Below are 18076 nucleotides of genomic sequence, written 5' to 3'. Positions count from 1 at the left end.
CCAAAAGCCTGCAAAAGGAAAAAAAAAACAACCCAGATTTCCCAGAAATTCCATCTTACCCCGGAGAGAGAGAAAAAGAAGATTGGAAAAAACATCCTCTTGCAGGTGGTTAGGGTGGGATTTGTCTCACCCAGCTCTAAGCATTTACATTAATAGGTATCAATAGCTGAGCTAGTCACCCTCGGCTCCACTACAGTCAATGGGGAGAAATAAGCACTTTTGTAAAGTAATTTATCTAACGTGTTTCAGACTGAACTGAACTTTAGAAATGCCTAATTCTTTCCACTGACTAGAAAGGGAGCTTAGCTTTACCAGATCACATGTGAATGTCTGTTATCACTCCATTAGATGAATCTCGTTTTTTCTCTCTCTTATTTTTAATTCACCTCCTTTTTTGCTTTTCTTTTTTTCATAAGTCATTTTTACTCTTTCTTTTTAGGACAACTTGTCCTCTCTACACATGATCATATAAAGAAAACAGTTGCCTAGCCACTCCCGCTTGAAAAATCTCAGGGGAACTCAGCAGCACAGTCAACTGACAGCAATCAGCTAAGTGTTGGGCAAGGAGCTCACAGGAAAGTGCATCAGATTTGGCATAGTTGGAGACTTGTTATGTTACACAAGGGAGGAGAGTCATGCTGAGGAAGAGATTACAGTTAACTGTTTGACAGATTTCTTCTAACATCCTTCATTTAGGCTGCTCAGTGAGTTCACCAGTATAGTGTGCTTTTTCTCAAAAAATGTGCAAAAAAACCCCATCATGTGTAGGATTTAGCTCTCAAAATCCAGCAATGCTCCTTACAATTTTTGCTGCATTCCTACTAGTGGCTGGTTTCTGTTAGTACGGAAATATTTCTAATACTTTTTCAGTGTCTACTATTATTAATGAACCTTGCTTCCATAGCACAGGAGAAGAGGGCAGGATTGCAGACATCAAGCAAAAGTGAAATTATTTCATTCCTGATTTTGCTACTTCTATTTTTACATAGTATACCACTTGATAATCTACCAGTTGAACCAGAGATCTAATTGCAATTCATATTGAAATAGAGAAGCAACTTTTATGTCAGCTAGTCTAGATGATCTAACTATTTCAATTTAACAATATGGAATACACTAACTCATTTGAAATCCATTTACGGACACCTTTGCTGTTGCTATTGCATTGCTACCAAACCCCAAAGTAGATAGTACTGCAGTCATATCACTGGATATAATTACCAAAGAAGAAGTTATTCCTATGAAATTGCATTAAAATAATAACATTAAGGAACATATCAAACTAAATAACAGATATTTAAGGTTGCCCAGAAAGGTTGTAGAGTATTCATTCTTGGACATATTCAAAACTGGACTGGACACAACCTTGAACAATCTGCTTTGAGCAAGGGGGATCAGACATGATGATCTCCAGAGGTCCCTTCCAATTTGACAATTCTGTGATTCTGTAAGTCTAAGCATGAAGTCACATTTAATTTTGAATTCAGTGAGATTACTGAGATGCTCAAAGTAAGTGCACCTCATACCTGTGTGGGGGATTTAATTTTAAGAAGAGTGTCCCAAAGATATGAGCACACATCCTGTGCTGTACATAGAAATGAGCACTTTAATGTCTCTGTTTTGCAGTCCAGAAAGTCTACAAGCGTATCTAATTGATACGTACAATATTCAAACTTCTGAAGAGAAACACACAAAGATGGGATTCATTGCGACAGTACTTTCATGACTTAAAATAGATTTCTGGACTAAATTAATCACTAAAGCTTCCTTTTTCATCAGTCCAAAGATACAGGCACTTCTAGAAGATGATTTGACCTATCTGAAGACAGGTTTTGAGAATACACAAGATGAATGTCCCAGTGGAGATCTCCGTTTTTTTTTCTGAGCTATTGAATGAGCTTACCTTGCTGACTGAGACTGCATGTATAAATTTCGGTGTTGAAGCTTGACGAGCTCAATCTGAGCCTCAATGTAGATTAAAAATAGAGTACCCCTGATTCTAACAGTGTTTAGAATCCATTAAAAACTTACTTTCTTTTTTTTTTCATATCTTTTGTTTTCAAATACTGTCCTAGTGAAAATTTCATATGAATGATGGCTTGAAAAAAATATATACTATTATGAACATTCTTCTGAATTCCATTTAGTGATTACTTACTCACCTAAAAAATCTTTAGGGCAAACAGTTGCTGGGTAATTCTGTGAGCCAAGCATGGATTAAATACTATGGACAATAAACTGTCCATCAAACATCTGTGTTTCTATCTTATTGAATTTGTTTTCAAAATATTCACAATGCTCTCCTTTAAAAAAAAAAACAAAACAAAAACCAAAATGCAAAACCCTCCAAAACCCAGTTAAGTTGATAATATGACATGTGAGAATTCCATATTATTTCAGTATCCACTAGCTACCATGTGGAAGGACCAGTTAATTAACTGTTTATTATTCTAACTTCAATAGCTTATATTCACATAGACTGAAAAGGCTTGCAGAGATTCCCCAGAGCATATCATGACAATGATTTTTTAGAAAGACAGCATAATCAGACATGAATTCCATTTTACTCTGATTATATATTTTCTGTTGAGTTTTACACTGCAGTCTCATTACAGAAGCAGTTTTACTAGATGGGTTTATACAACCGAAAAGAAATGTATGTACATGGAGATGTTTAAAGGGATGTTGGACATCTTGTATCACACAGTAAAACCTTGCTTGCTTGCTTGTGCTTCACATCACTAGGATGCCATGGAATAACAGCAGAGTAAACTGAGCTTTCTTTATTATTATTATAATTCTTGATTATGGAAGGAAAAATAAATGTTAAGTATCTGGAAACAGACGATAGATTTATAGCTGAACTCTGTGCTCTGCACATAAAGCTGTGGAAGTGGAATACTTAGTTTACCATTATGTCATGATTCATTTTACAAAAGCTGACTGAGCATTTGGTAGAGTTAATCTTGTTAGAGTCCTAGGCAGATGTTATGGACTCTCTTGGGACACTCATGGTTCAAACATAAGGATGCCACAGAGCTTTCTTGACTAATATTAGCTACTACCTAACAGTTTTCTCTTTAGATCCACGAATTACCAGCACTCAGAGCAGTACCATTCAGTCAAGATATTTCTTAGAAACCCTGGGGAATCTGTGAAAGTGCTCTGATTACTTTGAAAGTGGTTCAGTTTCCTGCTCTTAAAAATCATTGCCCTAAAGGACAGAGATGTCTTAGGAGCTGCAACATTATTCAGAATCAGGTTTATCAAAAAAAGTTTTGAATATAAAAAAGATATGTTTACGTAAAAACCTTGATTTCAGTAACAGAGCAACAATTCATAAATCTCAAAAACTCTAATTCGTTATTAGGATCATCCTCAAAGCTTTGCTCTAGCATTCCTTAGCTGTTTTGTGGGGATAGCTAATAGCAGCTGGCATATCCTGGAAAGTTCCAGAAATCTGTTCTGTTCTTGTTTTTTACAGGAAGATTATAACTAGTTACGCGTCAAGGTCCTGCTCTGAATGAAATGTTCCCTAGATAGTCCTCAAAAAATATATTCTTTCCTTTCTTTTCTTTCTTTTTAATTCTCCTTTCCCCTGTAATTTGACAATGGAACCTCACATGGTACTGCTGAAAATTATCGATCACATTTCTCCCTTCTTTTTACTAGACTATTACATTTTCACATTTCTGGATTTAAGCACAGGATGCCTTTCTGTGCTTCTAACTTCTTTAAAACACAGATAATATTACTTTATAAATATTACTGAAATTTTAATAGTAAAAGAGCCCTATAAAAGTGCCAAAATTCAGCTTACTAAGATTTTTTTCTTAGAGCAAGAGAATCACATAAGAACATAAAGATTGATTTGAAGATTGAATTTTCCCAACTCACTGGCTAGATTTAGAGGAATCCTTCACACCTGAACTATAGTACACCTAAGAGATGTCTCCAAAGATATTTTTCATAGCTTTTATTCAGCACTGTCTTTGGTGCAGCAGAAACTAGATGGTGATTTTCCCAATGTTTCCTGTACCATGTGAAAATCTAGTCCCAGCTGTGTGTGTAAATGCCAAATCCCTAAAGGAAACAGGTGTAAAAGATCAGTGGTTGGGTGGCAGTGAGATTCTTGAAACTGGTTTTGACTTCAAGGCATTGCCCCCAATCCAATCCAGGTTGATGCTGTTGTAGCTAGGCTAAAATCAGTTTTCTTTCATTCTTCTCTTTTTTTTTTTTCTATATTAGTCTCTGCACAGTGACATATTCTCAGCAGGAGGGGTAAATAGCCATCGCTTGCAATCTTAGTTATAGGTGATTAGTCACTTTTCGGAGAAATGAATTGTAATTTTCCAGACTGAGGAGGGAGCAGGATTCAAAATGCCTGCTTGCCAGAGAGCATAAACACAATTCTGAATTGACACAGTTACTGAAATATTTCAGATGAGGAAGATGTCTGATTAGGCAGAAGAAGTACTCTGGAGGCTGGATTCCTTCCACTCCACTTCAGGTACCAGTCAATAAGCAACAGAAATTTATGCATTTCAGAGGGTGTTTCAGCTACATGTACATGCCAGGTTTTTTTCAATCTACTTAACAACCAATTCTCCTTCTGCAGGTCTCTATCTGTCCTCATTAGCTCTTACAAAGAGTCTACAATGACCACACTCCTTTCTTAAATGTCTCAGTTAAAGGTTTAAATTGAGTCAAACTCTATCTGGTCCTAAGAACCTCTAGAGGGTTTCTTAAAGATGTGCCCTGACAGAGGGGGCTGCTGCACAGGACATTTTAAATTAGGCATCACTGTAAATTCTCTCATGAACTCTAGGCCATAGCCATTAAACTTCACGCTTTTGCTTTCTGTTGTTGATTGCGGAAACTTTTCTGTTAAAAAGTCATGTTAAATCCCAATGTGACATCCCAAGGTTACACTATTCCAACTAACTGCAATTCACATCAAGTAATATTAGGAGCAGAATTTCACCATTGTCTGTACAATAATTTGTATCTCAGTTGTGTCGTTGTTTAACCTGGCAGGCAGCCAAATACCACGCAGCCGCTCGCTCACTCCCTCCGCCGGTGGGACGGGGAGAGAATCAGAAGGATGAGAGTGAGAAAAACTCGTGGGTTGAGATGAAGACAATTTAATAGAACAGAAAAGGGAGAATAATAATAATAATGATAGAATATACAAAATGAGTGATGTACAATGCAATTGCTCACCACCCGCGCTGATCGATAACCAAGTAGCAATCGGTACTTCCTGGATCATGCCTACCATTCATATACTGAGCATGACATCACATGGTATGGAATACCCCATTAGCCAGCTGGGCTGGCTGTCCTGATTATGTTCCCTCCCACCTTGTGTACCTAGCTCAGTCAGTAGGCACGGGAGCTGTCCTTGGACTAGGAGGGCACTTAGCAACAACTGAAAACATCAGTGTGTTATCAACATTCTCCTCATACTAAATCCAAAACACAGCACTAGGAAGAAATTTAACCCTATCCCAGCCAAAACCAGGACAAGTTGTTACTGTACATTTCCCAAATTTGTATTATGAACATTTGTGTTCTTTAATTAGTGTGGAAAGAGGATGATCTCCATAAAGTCCAATTTCCCTAAAATGTTCAATTGCCTTTACCCACAGGTTATTATGTATCATTTTTTAAGACTAGTTTCATTTCATTGAAATGACTTGTCAGGCTTGGATGGATGTGAGTTTCAAATGGCAAACACATATATATGCACAGACCCTAATGAACCTGCGGTATAATTATGCAGAAGTATGTGTATGTTGGTTACTGTCAATGAATAACAAAAGTACAGAACCTTAATTAAGAAGTGGGAATATGATACTGTTGGATGGTGTTATTGCTTTTTCTGGGAAGAATTATTGCATCTTTAATCACAGACGAGGTTCTCGGAAAATCATTTGCCTCAAGCAAATAAGAAATTGGAAGAAGAAATGAACATACAGAAGACTCTCAGAAATCTTATTTTTCCAATGTGACCAAACAGAAATGTTTGCATGCAATTAATGTAGTTGAAATAAACATATTGTGACACCAAATATCATTTTAAGACACTAGGAGACTCATTCAAGTGAAGCAACTGCATCCACTATTGCTATACTAAATTTTAAAGAAAACCCACAAAATCCCAAGAGTTTCACTGTCAGAACCCACTATCTCACAAACTCTACTGCAGGAGTTCAAAACTTAGCCATCATTACTGCAAGCAGTCTTTTTCCTTAATCTTTAGTATTATTTTATCATAAGATACATCAGTGGCAGACCAATTACATTGACAAGTCCCTTTCTGTATTGTTTCTACATATGGCTGAAGCCAAGCAGAGAAATCAGGAGCATGACCACAGTGCGTAAAAGCAATACTGATGGTTTAAACATATATTTACTATTGAACTGGACAAAAAGAAACATTTAAAAAAGGACAGACTGCTAAGTAAGTAATGACTGGGTAGATCTCATTTCATTTGCCTAAATGTTGATTAGAACACACAAATGTTGAAATTGGAAGACTTTTTATGGATCCAGACTGGCCTTTGTTTCCTATTCATGTGATAATTGCATTAGTTTTTGAATAATAATATTTATACATGAATATTTACAGCAATTAATTCCACTGTTTGGTTCCACAAGGATGTGTCTAAATCATCTCTTAAAATGGAGGTTAAAATTTGCAGTGACATAGGAGTCCAACACAGTCACAAATGATTCATAAGCGGATCACTTATGATAAGCAGTGCTGTAACAGATCCTGCCCTTCTGCTCTAACTTTATAAAATCTGACACACCTGGAAATAAGGGGATTCCGCATGCCTTGACTTTTGAGCTTTGATAGCACAATAGATGTTGGAGCCTAAGTGCCATATTAAGTTGTCTGACCATGACTCACAGAGCCAAATCTCAGTTTCTCTGTACCATCACTGTAGATATATGAAAAGATCCAGAAAAACCTGCAACGTAACTTGTAGAGCTGATTCACAGCCACTGAACTGTGCAGAACCGATGCTCATCTATCCCATTTAAGGAAGATGTGGGCTTTTGCCAGCCAGCGACCATTCTGGGGAAGGACATTTTGAAAGATAAGAGCATGGTGATCAAGAAGGTGTCAAAATTTCAAGTGCATCAACAGGGTCAGCAACCCCTTTCCTCCCTCCTAGGGGTTTAGCTGCCTGTGTTCAAGGTCAGCTCTGATATGGTGAAGCCATGTAACCTTGAGCCAAACTTTTGTAAACACAGCAAAGGGCGTGAGAAAACAGTGAGAAACCTCACCTGTTGCTTCCTTACCCCAGGAGCTGCACTTCAGCCATGTTCTTGGTCTTGGTCCTTGCCTGGTCTTCACTATAGACATTCCCATGCCTCCCTTGCTGATCCTGGCCTTGCTTTGCTGACATGACTTCCTAGCTTGACCTCTGGTCTGTCTCATCACAGCAGACTTCCCTGATGATCGCTGGACTGTTTGGCTGACCCTGGTTACCATCTTCAGACCCACTCTGTTCTTCTTGTTACGGTACTGTGGGACTGTACCCCTTGTTGGTGAGATCATGGCCCCAGCCCGTCACTCCATCTCCTGGCTCTCCTCTTGTGGAGCAGCCACTCCTGCTGCTTCCTAACAGAAGGCTGCAGTAGGGGGACATCAAAAATAGAGGCCACCTTATTTCTGGATAATATATAATCTGTTAATATTAGCATTTGTGTACCTTAGGTGATATACTTTCACATATCTTTATATGCATTTTAAATGCAGAAGGAAAAGGATATTGAGGGAAATATTCCAACTTTTCTTTAAAAGTGCTAGTGGCTGCTGGGTGTGGACAGCAAGGGAGCTGAAAACACAGCACTTCTTCATGCTCCAAAAGCACACAAGGTCCCTGCAGATGCCTGGAATAAGAAACGCAGGAAAGATTTCAGAGAGACTCTTCAACTGAAAAATAATGATTTGCAGGGGATTCTGACAGAGAAAGATAAGGCTTGGGACCTGGTTGGTGGGATTCGAGGAGAAGATTCAGTTGTGCCAAGCAAAACACACATAACTTCACATTAATTCTGAAAGCCATAAGAAACAATAGGGTGTCATTGTACTTGTGGTGTGGTTTGATTGATTTGTTGGAAAGAAAGTAGGGTTGTTTTATTTACTCTGAACTGGAGAGAGAGGAATGTCACATTGTCTTTATTAACCATATGTTACCAGCCTTTCCTACATTTAAATGCATATATATTGACATATTTTATTTCCTGCTGTATAGCCCTCTCCTAACCCTGGTTCCATGCTTCAGTTACTTCAGTTAAATGCAGGATTAGCAGGAACAGTGGTTTTATTTTTATTTTGCATACATTTCATAGAACCGTTAAAGTATGGCCATTTATCTGAATGCCTTCCTTAAGCTTCCATGATGCAAACGCAGCAATTCCATCCCAGAAGAGACTGGGTAAAGATGCACAGATGAGTAAGGTTGAGTTTTATTCAATGTGGACTGTTTTCAGTGAGACATTGTGATTTGTACCCATTACTGCTCATATTGGTGTTTCTACATGCTGTAACATCAGAGCAGATCGTACTCCCAATCGAACTTTTTCTAAAATGCATGGAGGAATCTCAATTACTTCCACATCAATTTAATTCATATCTGTATGGGGGTAGGAACCTTGTTCCTCAGGAGTGAAGAAAGGCTATCTTTTGGAGGAACCCACTGTGGGACGTGAAGGCTGCTGCAAACATTCAATTAATTTGAGGAATCTGTTCAATACTGTCTCCTCCTGACACTGAATGGATTTCCTCCCTATATATCTGATACAAATGCTGCTGAGGTTGATGAAACTTCTTTGGACACAAAGAAAGAGATAGGCATACTTTCAAAATTCCTAATCGCTAGCAGGAAATAACAGTTATAGCATGATCTGCCAATTAGTGATAAACTATGATGCTGATGGAATCAAGATCTATAATGAAAACTGTAGTCGTGGCAAAATGGTTTTATAAGTAGAACTAGGAAATTTTTCTTTCTTTTTAAAATATAGACTATTAAACCCCCAAACCCCTTAACCCTATTTTGACCCATCAGAAAATTCTAGATTTGTAATTTAGACTGAACACAGCAAATGTGCCAATCTCCCAGAAATTTATTTATTCAGCGACTTCTTGTTTGTGCCCAGGCTTTTCATAGAAAGGAAATGCAGGCAAATGGCCCAGGCAGGAACTTCAGTATCCAAAAGAGAAACCTAGTCTTGATAGCTGGGGAATGAGAACCCAGGAACGTGCCAGTAAAGTCTCTGGTTACTTCTTGTAACACTGAACTGTTGTAGGAACTCTGTGATGCCAGGTGTCCTGGTTAAATTTCTTCCTAGTGCTGTGTTTTGGATTTAGTATGAGAAGAATGTTGATAACATACTGACGTTTTCAGTTTTTGCTAAGTACCCTGCTAGTCAAGGACATTTGGCTCAAAAAAAAAAAACCAAAAACAAATCAAGCGTTGGGAGGGAGCACAGCCAGGACAGCTAGCCCAGCTGGCCAACGGGGTATTCCATACCATGTGACGTCATGCTCAGTATATGAATGGTAGGCGTGATCCAGGAAGTACCGATCGCTACTTGGTTATCGGTCAGCGCAGGTGGTGAGCAATTGCATTGTATATCACTCATTTTGTATATTCTATCATTATTATTATTATTTTCCCTTTTCTGTTCTATTAAACTGTCTTTATCTCAACCCACAAGTTTTTCTCACTCTTACCCTTCCGATTCTCTCCCTGTCCCGCTGCGGGGGGCGAGGAGTGAGTGAGCAGCTGCGTGGTATTTGGCTGCCTGACAGGTTAAACCACGACACCAGGCTACCTGAGTCCTGGCATTTCTTGAAACTTGGAGAGAGGCTGCATTCTGTGTCACAGCTCCAGGAGAGAAATCTCAGATGTTGCCAGGTCCCAAAGAACTCGGATTGATAACAAAAACTTCACATTTGCAGCCTTGCTGTCTGAGCCTGAAACGTGGGCTTACAGATCCCACATTCCCAGCCCCAACACAATCTACCTGCTGTACTTCCTCAAGAACTGCAGTCAAGTGTGTTACATCAGCTTAACTGTGGAGCCAGGTCAAGACTCTGTTTTGATAACAAGAGTTTTTCACTCATATGAATGCAGTGCTTTGGGGAATTAAAATGGATGTGCTCTAAATGTGGTTATTGACAGAAGTAAGGCTTGTGAAATCAAAGGCATGAATCAGAATGGGAAGCTGTGTTCCTCACACTATGCTCTATATATGCTTGTTTTTTTACGGTCAGACACTTATTTAAGAAAATGACACGCTCCATTTAGTGAAAGCAATGGAGCTGCGTTAGTGTGAAACAGAAGTAATGAATGTAGTGTGAGGATGGAGACCCCACATACTAAATATGGCTCTGGACAAGAGCAGATTCGCTCATCAATGGGGTTGTGTGTATTTACAACTGGACTGAGCTTACTACAGTGCTTTGTCTTTTCATTGTCATTCATTAAGTTACTTAATCTCCTACTTGCCTCCAGAGAAGGAACTATATGGATGTACACTATGCTCTCATTAATTTTTATATGGCACTGCTATTTAAACTCCTTCAGTGTGTTATGATGATTTGATCATTATAATGATCCATAATACAAACATAACACTCTGTATATTTGTAGTTAATATCTGCCAGAAAAATCCTATCCATTTTTATGTGGGAAATATAGAACTGTTCATTGCTTATGTGAGCCATGAGTCAAGACAAATTTTATGTCTGAAGCTGCTGCCATCTCAAAAAATTTTAACACACATTTTTGTTCATTCATAGAATGGCACCTTTGCAGACCTTTGATATTCTCTGAAGCTGGACTCACTTAGGAAATGTGTTGTCATCTTATCATTAAATCCTCATTTAAAAGTTTATTTTGTGTATATTAGTAGGTTTTCAAGTAACATTCATAGGAAGTGATTAGGTTGTGCAACTCCTAGATGAGCATTTTGTGTTTACAAATATATCCTATTTTCTCTGCAAGTTCATTTCTCTAATGCATTCCCTCCTGCCACTCACACATGCAGGGAATTGTTTTGCAACAACAAACATGACACTATCTATCTATCACAGATAATCTATTCTGTGGCTGGTCAGCTATACTGACCTATGCTTTATGCTCTGCCAGACCTTGAAGGTGGGGAGATCATAATATTTTGATGATATCTAAGCCACTCTGAAAGCATTCTCATTAATGAGCAAAATAAACAGAACGGTGGAATGACATAGGGCATGAAAGTGCAGAGCGTTTTCCAGCCGGGTAGAGCAGCCAGACAAAGTAGTTTTCTGACAAACTAGAATAAGATATTTAAGCTCTTGCAGGATTGCAGGACTATTCCCTTTCACAGCAATGGTGAAAGATACTCAGATGCTTAAGTGTCTTTCTGGACCACAGCCTCAATAAATTGCAAGTTTAGGAAACTCATTTGTCCTATGACTTCCTTCTGAAACACACCAGGTGTCATGTGTACATACATCCCCTCAGTAATTGCACAAATGGATTTTCTGCTAGACAGATTTCCATGAAAAGAACTGATTCTTAGCCAGGTTCAGGCTCTGCTGAATTTCCTTTAGCTGAAGATTTGACCCTAAGTTCTGTGTGTCCTTATTTATTTGTTTTGTCTGAGTGTTAAATTTACCATGATAGCTCAGGATGGATATTCCAAAGACAGATTTATGTCAATAATCCAACCAAGTCAGCTGCTTAAATAACCCTCTAAGACAAGGTTAAAGGTTAAGGTTAGAGCCTTAAACTTCTGAGATCCACATGTACTAGTATCATTCTCATTTCTACATCCTTAATTTCAAAGCTGAGTGGGAGTGCCTTACCCACAGTACAGAAAACTGCATCCTCTCTTTTGCATGGATTCCTGGTATTGAATCATGGAATACATCCAGAAGATATTTCTAACTAAGGGCATAAATGACAGGATTCACTTCACCTTACAATAAAGGTGAGATATAGCTCCAAATTCAGAGATATATGGGCTCATTTCAGCTGTCCACACATAGGTATCCTGTGCCATTTGAGGTGCCCTGGGTTGTCTGTGATATTTGCCAAGGGATATCAATTATTCGAGACCCGTGCCCTCCTAGGACAGCTGGAGACCAGCCATCTCAAGGCATCCTAAGGCATCTCAAATGGCTCTGCTCATCTACATGTGGGCAAACCCTCACCGTTACAGCCAGAAGCTGGGAGACTGGTTCCTTGAATAAAGATCTCTGCTCCCTTAAAAGGAGTCTAGACACCATGGGCATGATTTATTTGCCTCAACTTTGGTATCTACTGCCATTTGAGATGCTCCATGGCATCCCAAACATGCATGTGTAGCTGGCAAAAATGACATAGGATTCACAGAAAATCTGTGACCTCCTGGAGCAGCAGCTGGACAGAAGACAGGATTTCATGGGTCATTAAAAATGGCACTGTGTACCAATTACTAGACACTGAATTCAAACCTTAGTTTAGAATTAGAAGCTTACGTTATAAACATATAAAGTTAGAGAAAATGAATCCTGTCTTGAAACAACAGATAGCATCTCGATATTTTTTTTCCTTCCTACCAGGGCAGCGTTATACCTTACAGTACATTCACTACTTCTTCCAGTTTTATACTTCTTCCAGTTTTATTTGATACACTTCCAGTAATTTTTCCAATGAAGTTGCCAACAAATGCATTTCTGTGTCAATAAGCATTTCCAGGACATAAATCTAAATTCTGGAGATAAGGGAACAGTTCAAATTTAAGGCTCATTTGTTTTGCGGCCTTTGAGCTGACATTATCAATTACCATTTCAATTAGTGCTAGTTGAATTGCTCAGGTTTCTAGATGGTGGGATGATAGCAGTAACTCATTTCATCTAGACCAAAAAAATGCCAGGATCTTTCAATCATAAACTCTCACTTGTGATTATCATATATAGATACTAAAAGGTGGACTTACTAGATAAAAAAAGCAGCTTGTCAAATACACCCTAAAACTCACTGTGATTGAAAGACCTTGAGCACATGCATGACTTTTTTAAAACCTCAAAATAATAAAGAGAGTACAATTTATTACAAAACCTTGAACTTAATTGTCATGACAGTTTAGAGGGTTTCTTGGGTTTCAGATGTTATGCTCATAAAGCACCATTTCACTCGAACATTACAAGGAGATGCTCCTCTGATTTCTGAATTTCCAGGAGAAGATTGATGTTGACAATACGGATGTGCTTGCATGTATGTGCTCTTAAAAATATTTTGCCAATAATCTGACAAATGTATAACCAACATATGATTGATCCAGACATCCCAGAAGTAGTTTTGATGTTTCTACGACTGTCAGAATTTATGTTTGAAAGAACATCAGTAAAATGGAAAGATTTTGTTGGTACTGAATTTGTAGTTCCTTTCTTTCCATCCTGATTTTTTTTCTATATGTTTGACAACTATCATGTAAGGTTTTAAGTATGTGATGTCACTTAAAAGCATGGGCTCCCCAGAGCCTTCCTGAAGTCATTGTGTAATGCCAGGGTCCACCTTGATTACAAATCAGGAGCCCAGGGAGCAATGTTTAGTCCACACACCACAACATTCTTTAGGTCTGATGTTCAGATATCTATTATATCTGAGTGTACTTTGTTGATATTGCCTTTTCTCTTTATAGAAACCTAATAAAAATAATCTTAAAAAAAAACCCAACAAAAACACCAAAGGTCTGTACGCTTGGCAAAATTTATTCAAACCGCAGCTTTTCACTGTCCCTGCCAGTATCAGAGTGCCCTTGCGGCAGATGAAGAAAGTAAAAGGACTGTACTAAACTTTTTCAAACCTCAAAAGGGCTTTGAGGTTTGAGCAAGGATCTTAGCCAATTCTTATTTTATCTGAATCTGATCTTCTTTATTCCTAATGGTAATAAGATTTGTCTCCCTCCTCCCCCTCCCAAATGCCTAAAAACTGGTGGCTGAAAATAAATCAAGAGGAAGGATTGTCCAGTAATTAATGAATCCACCTAAGATTGAGAGGATTCAGCCTTAATTTCCTTTTCAGACATAGATGTCCTATATAACCATTCCTCTCTGTGCCTCAGCTTTCCTTATTTAAAAAAAAAAAAAAAAAAGAAAGGAGATTTTGCTTTTGTCACGGTAGTGCTGAGAGACTAAAGCCATTAAAATGATAGAGTGGAAAAAATACTATGCTAAGGGGCAACCATAAGTTCCTTAGGACATGTTCACAAGTTTCCAAGTGATTAATTTATCACAGCTTAATGCATTGTTGCTTTCCAGCCGAATTGTGATTGCTGACCGTAGCATTCTGGCTAACTGCAAATGTGAATTAAATGTTGTAGCAGAAACCATTATGCAGGAGAATAAAGATATAGCACATTACTTTGCAAGTGAGAAAAGATAGGAGATCACACAGAGAGCTACTACTAATCAATTGAGTCAAGTGCAAAAAACATTTCACTCACATGAAAGCTACCTTTTGGTGAAAACACACTTTAATTGGGTTTATTAAAATTCTGTCAGAAATGTGTAATCATGCACTGACTCTGGAAATACACAATTTCAAATTTTCCCTGGTGTTCAGGGCTGCTTGGCATCCTAGCTTTGGTTCAAGCTCATTCCTAATTGATTATATTGTAATGAAGGGTACAGGAAGGGGGTAGGAAGAAGAAGAAAGCTCAAAATTGCCTTCCAGGCATAAAATGTGTTTTGATTTACAGTTAATGAAACTTTTTTATTACTCAAATTACTCCTTAATATTGTGGCTGGATTACTCTGGAATGGGGTTATCACACACATATGTCCCATTGGTCTACATCTCAGCAGTCAGGGTGGGTTTATTTTGGCGGGCTGGAAACAATGTCAGTGGTTCTCTTTTTATTTAAAGCAGCAATTGGCACACTTGCAGAGTGCTTAATGGTTTGTTTTCAGAGAAAAGAAACTTGTTACAATTTGGGAAAATGCTTTTATAATCTTAGATATGCAGATGTAAATGTAGATATATATGTGTATATATACACATATTATATATATTTATATCTATGTGTATATATATACATACACATGTATACATTTTAGAAGCCATTGAAATTTTAAAATTACCTCCTTCCTTTTTTAAGACTAAAATTGTCTTCTCAAATATTCAACCCCAGTCATACTTTCCCACTTTTCATCTCCCGGTGAATATTGTTATGAAGTGATCCTTATGAACTACAGTTGCTGATGGTTTTAGAAAGCAGCTTCAGTGCATTAGTTACTTGCCAAGGAAATTTTAGCAGTGTCTCATTTTAGTTGTTGAATGGATTTAACAGCAACTTTTTCCAGAACGAATAATAACTGAATCTCAAGAGCTTTGGTTTAGTCCTGGTAGGCCTGCAAAAGTTCAATTATACATCTGGGGGCCACTGAAACCACGAGGAGACTTGCTGTTGACTTCAGCTGTCTTAGGAGTTGACCTCAGAACTTGCATCAAGCCCCCAATGTCTTTGGGTTCCCCCTTTCCCTCTTGGCCCCACATGACCCCTGTCTTTTGAAAGACACCATCACAAACGCGGGCATTATTACACTGTTGAACTCTGCTGCTTACTTTTTTTAGTGGATGAATTTCTGAAGCCCTACATCATTTCCACCTTCTTCAGCTGAAAATGCCTTTGTTGGGTGCATCTCAATTCCTGCTTCCTGAAGCCCTTCATATGAAAAAGTCTTTGCTTAGACAGTCCCTGCACAGACAAATCTTAGCCCAGACAGAATGCAATTGGATCAACAGCACAGCATGGCTTGCTCGCACGGGACATTTCAGACGGGAATGCCATTGTTTTCTTCCAGTTTCCTATAAATGTCATTAATGCAAAACATTACTCCAAATTCAATTTAAAAACACTAGGCTGAAGTGAGTTAAAATTAGAATAACCTTGTTAGATGAAATTCAAGACATATGTAACACATCTTCAGGAACAGCCTTCGTAATCTCTGAATAGCTTTATTACTTTCTCTTCAATCCCATTATTTTTTCCTTTTTAATTAAATGGTAAAAAGCAGAGGTTTATACTCTCTAGTGTCTAATAGTAATGAATTCTTCCTTTGTAATTTGATCTTGTCATATTATATTTAAATCCTTCAGAATAGAAAACAGATATGTCCTAATCGATTATTATAGAAGATCTTTCCTTCTAGTTTTTATATTTTCTCTTCCCAAACAAGACCCCACAGAGTTGACTGACTAACTTTCTAACACACGTTCAATTCCTATGAGGGTGAGCAGGAGTATAAAACCATAGATATCTAATAATCTCTAATAGTTTGATGGTTCAAATTTAAATGAAATGAACACTCATTTTGAGAAAACTTTCTTGGAGCCATATGTTTTCCTTTGCTTTGTCCTTGTTTTCTTTGAGTCTCAGCTTCTCTTCTCTCTCCTTGGGAATGATTTACAAAGTCTATACTCCTTAAAGAGACTGAGGCTGTATGCTGCTGAATTAAACAAGCAATATTTTAAACAAGTATTATATACAATATAAACTTTTTCAACCATTTGTGATTTATGTTTCTTGGTGTGTTAGGTTGAAAAAAAAAAAGACATTTTTGTTCTTATTTACTCTTTTAAACTTTATCCTAAACTTCAGGGAGAACAATCATATCTTTGCTTCCATTCATCAAGTTATTCCTGCTATCTTTCACTTACGGACTATATTATTCTCTCTTGGAATATAAATTTCAAGCAGAAATTTTTCTTGTAGACTAAGAAATTACACAATAGATTGTAAAATATAGTCCCAAATCTAATTCAAATTGTTATGGCTTTTCCCTCTGTCTAATTACCTGTAAGAGCCCTACTAAAAATGATTTATAAAGGAGTTTAATGCCATATTTCAAGAACTCTTTTCTGGAATTTGTACTCTCTTGCTGCGTTGTAAATTTATAGAAGGTGATCTATCTTTAGCCTCCCTTGGAGGTTGCTTGCTTAGTGCTTGATGTGATGTACAGTTTATTCTTTGTGGCTTTCTAAACAGTAATCATGATCAATAGAAGAAAGATCCCACCAGCTTTCAAAAAGTCTCATGGCACTTTCCGGGAAATTATTTATTACTTTTCACAAAAGTGGTGACTGACTCTTTTCTTTTGTGCCAACTTTTTTCATTTTTGTAGATGTTAAAATTTTTTGAGGATTTTTTTTTTTTTTTTTTTTTTTGTGAAGCTCAGAAATTTATCTAGGAAAAATAATTTTTTAATTAATGTTCTATTGAATCACAAAGCTGCTTTCTAGAAAAGATAAAAGAGAAAGTTTCAATGGAAATGAATAAACAAGTAGGTTCATGCTGAAAAATAGCACAAAAGAGCTTGTATCTGTGCAAGATAGATGACCAGGGGATCAAGAATAGACTAGGGAGTCATATGGGAACTTCTTGATAATATCCTCAGAGGCAGGCAATGGGCATTTGACGGGGTCCAATCCCGTACCTGTGATTTGAAATACAGTGTATTCTTGTGCATGAACTGTGTTTTAAGAAGTGAGTTTACTCACATGGAGAACCACTATCTTCAAAAAAATGTTAATTTCATTAATATCTCTGTGGATAAGTAGATGCCCTATTTATCTTTTTAGTCTTAACATATGTCTTTCTTCTAAGTAACATTTTACTGAATCCTGCCTAGTGAACTGAAAGAGTCAGCAAAAATCCTAGCTCTGAGCTAGGACATAGAGGAGGAAGGCTCTCATACTTCAGTATCTTTGCCATATACCAATGTTTTTGCCCTAAACAAATGGAATATTATAGTTTAGGATATATCTCGTTTTAATAAAAAGCACCAATGGTGTTTATCCCAACAGTTTTGTTCTTTTCTAATCACAACTAGTAAAATTACAGTACTTAACCACCTCTGAATGGAATTTTTTAATCCAGAAGCACTCCCAGTAATCTGCATAGGAATGAGTAAATTATTATAAAATGTGAATATGGATGTCATGATCTGGCTCTAATCTAATTTGTAGATTAATATAGAAAGTTAATGCATCCTAGAGAAAAGGGGAAAGTGCCGCAA

This window comes from Calonectris borealis, chromosome 1 (genome assembly GCF_964195595.1).
Source record: "Calonectris borealis chromosome 1, bCalBor7.hap1.2, whole genome shotgun sequence".
Taxonomy (NCBI): Eukaryota; Metazoa; Chordata; class Aves; order Procellariiformes; family Procellariidae; genus Calonectris; species Calonectris borealis.
Note: the sequence above shows the minus strand (reverse complement) of the source record.